Consider the following 9,795-nt stretch of genomic DNA (forward strand, 5'->3'; position numbering starts at 1 on the left):
TGGGTTTTTTTGTTTTGTTTTCTCCAAGTAAACCTGCTAATTAAGCCAGCACTATCCTCATTGCAATTTCCAATTAGCAGGGCTGGGCCAATACTTTTGCTCTTATTAATTAGGTCTGCACTAGTGACTTTTTTAGAGTAGGGCTGGCTCTTGCTGGGGAAGGTTCTAGCACATTTGCTGTGGTGCTGGCCAGACTTGAAGGCCTTGCTTTGGGGAGCTGCACAAGGGCAGAAGAAATAGGAGCCAATAAAGTGAGTTTGATCTGATCAACCATGTGGAAATGCAGCCCAGAAATGCTGTAGGGAAGCTGTAAGTGTAACTTATGTCGCTGAGCATTTTTATTTATCTTTTTATTCACACCAACTACTGAGGCTGAGGTTTGGGTTTAGAGTGGCAATTGGAAACAAGGAATCTGGGAAGTTTATACTTAAGTGAGAATAGATTGAAGTAATTTCTGAGGAACTGACCCTGGCTGTCAGTGTGTTCAGTGGAAGGTTAAAGGGAGTCTTTTAAAATGCAGCTGGAGGAAAATGAAGTGCTGTTTTCCAAAAGCAACAGAAGCCCCAGAATGCACTTTCTGGGTCTAGTGAAGAAAGTCTGGATGAAAATAGCAGGTATTTAGAAAGAAAAGACTGTCAGAGAGTAAGTCGTTGGCTTCTGGAAATATTAGTCTTTATTTTTAAGACTTGTAGCCTGGAAGGCAAAGAAGAAGCGCACTTGAGTAAACATAAAGCACTGCAGCCAAGAAAACCCTCTGGTAAGCAGATTAAAACAATGCACTGTGTGTAAGCTGCAAAGCCCTATGGCGACCAGTGCTTCAAATGGGGAAAAAACTTTGACAAAAGACAGTATTGGGAGGCTCGTGCTGTTGTGGGGTGTGGATTTCCTTGAGTGTTGCTGCCCATTGAACCCACCAAAGCAGATGTCCCTGTAAAGTCTGCCCACGTGCACCTTCCCCCTGTCCTCGCTGGCCTCCTGTTCTTGCCAGAGAGCTGCCAACCAGCAAAGCCATTTGCTTGAAAACTGCTGTGCGTTTCCCCAAAATCTCCAGTCCTCCCAGACCTTGCCTCTCGCCACCTCTCACACTGCCAAGCGCTAAGACCTGAAATCATCCAGGTTTAACATATCTCCCCAGTGCCCTGAGCCACTGAAGTTATTGCAGCATTTATGGGCTTGCACTGGGAGCCTGTGGTTAGAGTGAAGAGGGTTTTAATTTGTTCAGAGTCTATGTCAAGCCTAGATGGTGTTATATCTGGGGAGTATGGCTCTGCTCCATGGAGCAAGGTGGTTAATTAATGAAGGATTTAGCTTTTGGTCTAAGTAATAATATTCACTGGACCCCAGTACTTTATGGACAATTGGCTGTATCAAAATGACCGATTAAACTGGGTAAAGGAGGTCTGACGTGAAGAGATAACGACTGAACTACCTGATTAGTATGAAGGAGGTGCAGAAAAGCAATTAAAAAGGAATCTGAATATTCTTGGACATGGGATTGGCTAATGAGAAAACAGGAGGAAATACTGAAAAAAAGAAAAAAAGGCAAGCACTGAGTTAGGAACACAAGTCCTTTAAAGAGAAACCAGAGGAATGAATTTATTGTGGTTTTGAGATTAATAAGAGACCTCTCTTAATAGACTTTATTGGAGCTGACTGCTCTGATGGTCCCTTTCCATCTCAGCAGTACATTTCATTATGTTTCCAGGTTTGTTTCTTAGCCTTAATGTGCTTTTCTAGGCATTTTTTTAAGGGTAATATAAATAAATCTCTGGGTTCCAAAGGTGGAATCTAATTGGAGCTTAAGAAAGAGCAAGCAGAAGGGAAGAATGTGGCTGAGGACATAGGAAATTGGAAATAAGAATAAATAGCATCATGGGACTTGGGGAAAGAACAGAGATAACCACGTAGTGTGAGATGAATGCATGAAAAAGTGGAAAATTCTAGCCTGGTAGAGAGGAAATGGGGCATGGTGCCGCGAACATGACAGCAGGTGGCAAAATTGAGCTACAGAGCAGAGAAACAGCTGTAGACATTAGAAGTGGCTGTAAAGGTGATGCAGATTTGCTGCCACCAGCAGAATAAATGCAGCCTCCCCTAGTTGTGATGGAGGTCCCGACTGGGATCTCAGCTCATGGCTGGCTCCAAGTCATGGTTCAGCACCCTTGGCCCAGGCTCCAGCTTATGTGTTCCCTAGGAACACGGTTTGCTGCAAGTCTCAGTAACAACCTGCTTTTCTTGTGCTCCCGAGGCCACAGTGACCATGCACTTCTTGCTTTCCTCCTCCTGATTTCTAACCCCAGCTGGCAACAGTGTGGCTGTGGTTTCTCTTGCTAATTTAAAACATAAAACCCAAGACTTGGCACCTCTCACAATCGCACCATGGCAGCAGTGACCTGGCAAAAGAAATGTCAACTTCTAACCATCCCACAGCTCATCTCAGCATCCACCCTCTCCTGCTGTCAATCTCAGGACAAAGCGGGGTGGTCTTGGCAAGGAGCCCTCCAAATGATCGCTTTGGGGAGTGCTCAGAACTAAGAGAAACACTGAGATTAAAGTGGGTCTTTCTACTGAGACCCCTTTGGTAGGAAGGCTCATCTCCTGACCCTGTGGAGCTTAAGAGCTTCCAGTGGTTTGAAGCTGATAAGGCCACAAGGACACTGGGAAGATCGGTGCAAACTGGAGTGTGCAAAAAGCACTGGAAGGATTGGGGAGGATGGTGGTGGGAAATCACCTCTGGTGTAAATTAATTGACTTTCTTTAGGGTTTCAAGCACTGAGCTTTCTCCAAGTCGAAGGGAAATTTTTAACTTGTTTCTTTGTTCATTTGTTTTTCCTAAGAAGGAAAGAAGCTGCGTATTCTACTGCTGTTTCAAAAATGCATTTTTAAAGAATATATCTAGAAAAAATGAAAGGGTTGTGGGTGTGATTTTTTGTTTGTTTGTTTGCGTGGTTTTTTGTTTGTTTTTGAATACCTAGGAAAAGAGGAGTAAAGTAGGTAATCCAAAACAGGGAATAAGTCCAGTCCATAGTTATGTTTTCTAAAATAAAAATTACTAAGGCCTGGCTCCTCCTCACTTATGTACTGGTATGTGCTCCATAGTTCTACTGATAGTGAACCTTGAATCCGTGAAGTTAACCTATTTTCCTGCTTAGATGTACATCTAATGAAGATTCATGCCTTCAAAGTTGCTCTCTAGCACCAGAGCTGGTGTTGTGCTTAATTTAGACATCCAGTAGTTAATACCACACAATCATTTGCATATTTAATGCAGGACAGAGAATTTCTATGGAGAAATCTATAGCTTTTAATCCAGTGATGAATCATTAATGGGATTTTGGATTATTCACTTTGCACTGAATTAAGTTGTCTCTTTTTCACAAAGTGAGACCCCCTCAACACGGTCTGCGTCACAGACCAGGCTGCACAGTGATATATGTTGCTAGGATTAATTATTTATTGTACGTTATATATCACTTGCTCAGCAGTGAACTAAGCCCGTTAATTTTAAATCTGTTCATATCCTTTCCTAAGTACACAAAAGGGATTTTATGTACATGTAATTCATCGCTCCTTCTTTCTCCCTCTCCACCCAGTGCACTAGTGAATAATCCATGAAGTTTGTGTTGGGTTAGCTTTGGATGCAAACTCTCTCTTCGTGGAGGCTGTGGCCACATCCTGGCAGGGGGTGCTGTTTGTCCGAGCCATTTTTGGACCTGGTGTGCAGAAGGTGTTTGTGTAAGCCCTTTAGCTCTCTGTTATGTCCTACTTTAAACACTGTGGAACTGGAATTTTGTGATTTCTTAGCTTGTCATGTACATGGTGTTGTACTCTTAAGCCCAAGGGAGCTCTGCAGAGAACTTAGCAATGGACCTTAGTACAGGGAGCATGGAAAATCTGATAGACCATAATGACCAAGCACTGATATTTTTATTTTTATTTATTTTTCACGCTGCAAGCCTCAGCCCATGAGAGGGCAGAGCTCTTTCCCAGGGCTTTTCTATGCGCTCCGCTTCAAGGACAAGTGGAAATCAGTCTCTCAATGCTACTTCTGAAGTCAATGCTACTTCTGAATTCTGCTTGGTGTTTTACACCCTTGGCCCATTATCTAATGAAGAATATGATGAGGTAATTATGGAAATACACAAATTGCAACCTCATGAATACCAAAGAAATTCGTGATGATCCATGCTAAAAGAATGCATAAAAATGCAAATCTTTTCTAAATGGGGAGCAGTAAATCTTGTTAATATTAATAACTTAGAGCATTTAATTACATCAGGTCTGGGTGAATTCTAACCAAAACCCTCTGAGGAGAGGTTTTTAAGACTTTGTCCTGTGAACTGTGTACTGTGAGGTCAAGAGGAGCTCTAACTTGGATCCACTTGGTATATGGTTACCTTTGGCTCCCTCCATAGTTGAGGGAAGGAGGATGGGACTGGTCCAGAAGGTGACCCAGCTCACCCAAGGGAAGGTAGGGGATGCTCCACAGGCTTTTTGTGTGCTTTGTGGCTTTGACTTTTTAGGTTAAATGGCACTGTTGAGGAAAATGTCCTTGGTGTATAAAACCTCATTGTGTCGTCAGACGTGCAGGCTCTGTCTTAGCTGGACCAGTGTTGGGGAATGTGGCAATTAATAATAAGAATGGATTGTCTCTGAGGTAGGATCAGGTCTCCATCTTCTTGTCCAGGGCAGGATGCCTGTGTCTTTCCAGATTTTTAAAAGGGTTTTTTTTTTTTCCCAGTTGCATCATTAGTAGCATGTAGCTGGCTACCAGGTAATGAGCTCTAGTAAAGTGCACCATGTTGTCTCTGCAGAAAGCTAGCTTAGCAGCTGTGGGCAAAGTTGTCATCAGCCTGCTGATTTATGCTAGTTTGCTCAGTCTGCCAGCACTTCTGACAAGTTTGTTCTACACTGGGACTTCAGTGTTAATGGTCAAGCTCTGGACACCACCAGCATCATTGATATGAGCATCTCTACAGGCTCTGTGGCAGCTGTGTCACTGCACAGAGGAGATGGTAGAGAACTGGAGCCTGCAGAAGACTTGGAACTTGCAGAAGGCCCTTAAACAAGTCAGTCATAAAACCGGAATGAGAGGCCATTGACCATGAATTTCAGTGCTGTTTCTGACCAACTTGATCCCTTTTCTCTCCAGGTTGCTTAGTTTACAGAGCTGTGGAATGTGTTCCCCATGCCCATGCTTAAGATGCAGTCATGGTACTAGTAAACCAAGCAGGAAGGATGAACACAAAGGCCACAGCTGAGTGAGCTGGCGATATATATATATATAGGTGATGACTACATTCTTCTGCTTTCCCCAGGAGCCTGATCTGCTGTGGTTGCCTCCTTCAGACAGACTTCATGGGGAACAAAACCCCTCCAGTGCTGAAGAGAATTGGAGTTGAGTTATTAAGCTTACTGAGAGTTGCACAGTGTGGATCTATGGATGACAAAACCTGGGGAGGTCCTGTGATACCACTGTCACTAGAATGCATTAAACCAATTTTAATCCTGATAGCAAGATGCTGGGAAGCTACAGGGTGCCCCTTTCTGCAGCATAAACACTGCTTGGCCAGTTCTTCTGTGGGCTAATGATGGGGCTGGGATTTGTCTTCAGGCTTCTCTCTGGCTTTTGTCTCATCACAACCCCCTGGGTTTGCTGAGCTATGCGGGAGGAGCTCCCAGCAGCATCCCTGGGAGGAAAGGGAGAAGAAATTCCAGCTGTGCTCAGATTTTTGTCCTTTTTGTGCTGTTACTGTGACACCTCTGGTGGGGCACGAGGGGTTTTGTTAGGGGTCTGATAGGGTGCAATTTCCCCCTCAATATCCACTCACTGAAGCTTTCCCAAGCCCTTACCTGAGTGTTTGATTGCTTCTTTTCCTTCAAACTTTGCCAGGCTTGCTAGTGGCTATGTGTTTGGTAGGGTTCATATTAATATTTATCAGCTTGTTCTTCCCTCTTCTCTAGTTCATTCATTTCCAGTCTATAGCTGAGTTATTCTACAAAAGAAATTAATTTTACAATACAAAGATAGTGGATGACACTTTCAGACATGATGCCTGCAGCTTCATAAAACCTGATGAAGGAGAGAGGAATATTCCAAGAGAAAACGAGAAAAGGTCATGATTTATTGCTTATAAACAGCTCCCTGGATCTTATTATCTTTTCTGTGTAGAAGCCTGAGATCTAGATTGGGCTTTATAATTCACATCGAAATTCATTGTATCACGTGTCTCCTGTAAAGCTACATTTTTGAATGATACGGCAAACTCTATTAAACAGGTACTCATTAAACTACAACACCTTATAAATTCTTCCTGAGTTCTGTTGACAGTACACATCAAACACAAACCATTAAGTGCTTTTCATTTTCCTGGTAGTATGCGATCATAATGCATTACATGACAAAATAATGTGTTTACATGACAGATTTAATGCTTGATCTGCTGTATGAAATGCTTCTCAGCACCAGAAGATAAGAGAAAAATGTAACATTATACTTCCAAGTGCCTATTAATTCTTAACTAATAATAAATTACAGTGGGGTGCTGATAGAAATGGATGAGAGAGGCACATGCACATGGGAGGAATTCATGAGGATCAGTGACACGGCAATGAATACTAAACACAGACATCATAACTAGAGGTAAAATGAAGTATTTCTGTGTTGGCAAGATTGCTCCTAGAGCTTTGTGGACTTGCTGCTGCTCCATGTGTATGTTTTTCTTCTTTTGTGCCCTGACAGCCCACACAGGCTTGGAGTGAAGGTCATGTTAGACTTACTTTCACCTGTCCTCCCCTCCCAGAATGGTGCCAGTGAACACCCCTCTTTTAAAAAGACCCCAGCTTGCCCTGTCCTGGGAACTGGCCAGGCGTGCATCCTGGTCCTTTGTTGAGGGACTAGGGCACTGAGCAACCCTCCTGGGGCTGGGAGAGCCAAACTGAAAGTCAACACTTGCTTTCAAGGTTTTGCTCCCAAACTATGACCCACCAGCAAAAACCAAGTTTCTATTTTTCCCAGTAAAAATGTCTTTTTTTCCTCTCCCTCCCTGGCCCCTCTAGCTGGGAACTGCTCCATTACTGCACCTTCTGTGCTGATCTCTGCAATCTGTGCACAGTGCTGGGCATGTGGCTTCCCACCCTCATCCTGCATTTCCCAGCCATCCAGCCTGTGCACCTCCAAATCAACCCCAAGGGAAGGTTTGCTCCTATGTAAATAAACTGTTGTATTTGAGCAGTGATTTCTCGATTTGGGTAGTGCTTCCTACTTGTCATCAAGAGGATGAACAAATTTAGTCTCAAGGCATTCTGTGCCAAATTTCTTTTTACCTTTTAAAAACTTCTAAGGAAACTGGTTTTACTTTTGTTTGTTTTCATTAAAATAGTTGCTACTTTGAGAGTTTCTTTATGAAGAATCCTCCTTCAACTGGTCCAATTTCTCTACAGTGCTACCAGCCTACCGCCAGCCCTTTCCCTCCATGAAACCCTACTGTAATCCACAATCTGTTTGATTTCCAGCCCCATCAGAATTGCCAAGGCCTTGAATTTGGAATTTCGAGAGTGATATTCAGATACTTCACAAGTTTAGAGTATGAGGGCAGCTGTGCCTATTAATCTTTAAAAAAAAATCCCAAATCTCTGTTTATTTTATTGCAAGTGGGAGCTAAGAGGGAATTGCTATGTGGGAAAACAATGCTGTAATAATGACATAGAATCAAAGAGAGGGTAATAAACCTGCTAGTTCTCTATATTTACTGGGGGAGTTTGCTGGGGAGCAGGAGCTGAGGCTTGTTTTAACTACAGACAGCTTTCTCCTCTCAGTGTTTATGGCTTTCTCAATCACTTTGCTCATCTGCTGCTGGAGGCTTTTATTTGCTGATAAGGGCTGTTAACCAGTTGGAAAGTCAGACCAATGAAGTTATGTAAAACGCAGCGAACAGATTTTTTACAGGTTAGAGCCGTGATGCTAGAGGAGTGAGGGAGATGGGAGGGCTCCTTGTCCTCCTGTTGGAAAGCAAAATATCCCGAGGAGGGAACAAATCACAGTAAACCATAGGTATAGATCACCACTTTACTGCAATTTGTCCCCCCCTCAGGAGGGGGCATATATAAATATAAGCATATAGTCACATTTATATACATATACCTAAACCTCTTCCTGTTCCTTGGTGCTGATGGGATAATTAATTCCTCTTGCTTACTCTGTTCCTTCTTTTTCAGAGAAATTTCTAATCTTCTTTAATAGGGAAATGAATAACCAATGCTGATTTGCAACAGGAGGGGTACTCAGACTGCCTTGCCCCCATGTGATGATGTGAGTAACATCTCTTAGTGAGGAAATGATCAGTTAAACTCCAATAAGTCTTTGAGGTACATAAAAGGCTACTTGCAAAATGGCTTTGTAGTACCTTTGCTTGTTTGGAAGCAAACAGTGATAGAAATGGGAAAAATACCTGATTTTAACTTTGCAATTTCCCTTTGAGCAACCTTCAAAGTTGTGTCTCTGCAAAGATGCAGGGAATAGTATAATGGATGCAGCACTTTCTTTTCTAGCAAAAGAATTTCTAGGAGCAGAGCATCAAATGTGTGTAGGCTTCCCTGTGTGTCCATGGGTGCTTTGGAAAATCCCAGGATTTGCTGAGAATTCAGATTTTCTTCTGTTTATAAGCTGTGTCTGGCAGTGTGATCTTGTTTCATGGAAATTTGCCCCCAAGACAGTATTTCTGACCTCTGGAGCTCTGCATTTGATGCTCCTGCAAAATTCAAGAGGAGAGTACTGCTAGTTGGAGCTCTTAAAGGGATATTCAGCATGGAAAGCTGGAGTGTGGGACACAAGGCATTATGATCCATGGTGAACCTGGACTTTTTGATTTGGAATTGGAAGTGTACAGGTTTGGTTTTTTTTTTGCAGAGGCAACAGTGATTCTAAGTGTGCTTATTTTGCTCCCTCAGCCATTATTTATCTATTCTTATTTGTCCCTTTCTGAAAGAATTAAAAATTAATCTGGAATGTCAACATTTGGAAAGTCATGTACAATGTGTAAGTATATATATAACCTATATAGTTTTTAAAATAATGAAAAAATAAAAACCAAACAAAAGCCCCCCCCCATCACCACCAAAAAGAAGCCAACCTCAAACAAAAAACTTTTCCCAATATCTAGTTACTATCTTTCAGGTCCCTCGTGTAAATTGCTGACATAATTCAGTCAGCCTGAGTGCACTTTGAACAGTTTCTCCAATTTTACAATTTTTAAAATGTTTCTGATTTGCTTTAGGTTGTTTCATGTCCGAAGGGTTGTGGATTCTTTTTAAACCGTGTATTTCTCACCAGTTGTTTGGAGGTCTCAATTACCGGAGCTCAGCAACATCTAGTTTCTAAAATCATCCTGGAAAAGCAGGCGTTCTTTTCCAATCTCACCTCCATTTGGTCATCACTTGAAAAATGAGGAGCATCAGATTTTACAAAAGCATTTCAATTCCCTGTCGTTCTTTCAGAATCTTTATGTCCTGAAATAAATTGGAAACATTCTGTAGTAACTTCCTGTAAAGTCTCACCTCTCTCAGATTGCATGTAATAGAAAGGCACCTACCTACCTCCTACTTTTGGTCTTGAAAATCATCCATGCACCCACAAAGAAATATGAAGTCAAAACAGACGACTCTCTTTGGAAATCATCGACTTTAAGGTGGCGGCTCCTCCTCCCCAGAGCAGAGTGGTAGTGCGGGCAGCCTGGGAGAAATACTGTTGGCTGCAACAAATAATTTGCTTGATTTTCCTTTTCCTCTCTGGAAATA

Source organism: Nesoenas mayeri, assembly GCF_963082525.1.
Source record: "Nesoenas mayeri genome assembly, chromosome: 14".
In the NCBI taxonomy this organism is placed as follows: Eukaryota; Metazoa; Chordata; class Aves; order Columbiformes; family Columbidae; genus Nesoenas; species Nesoenas mayeri.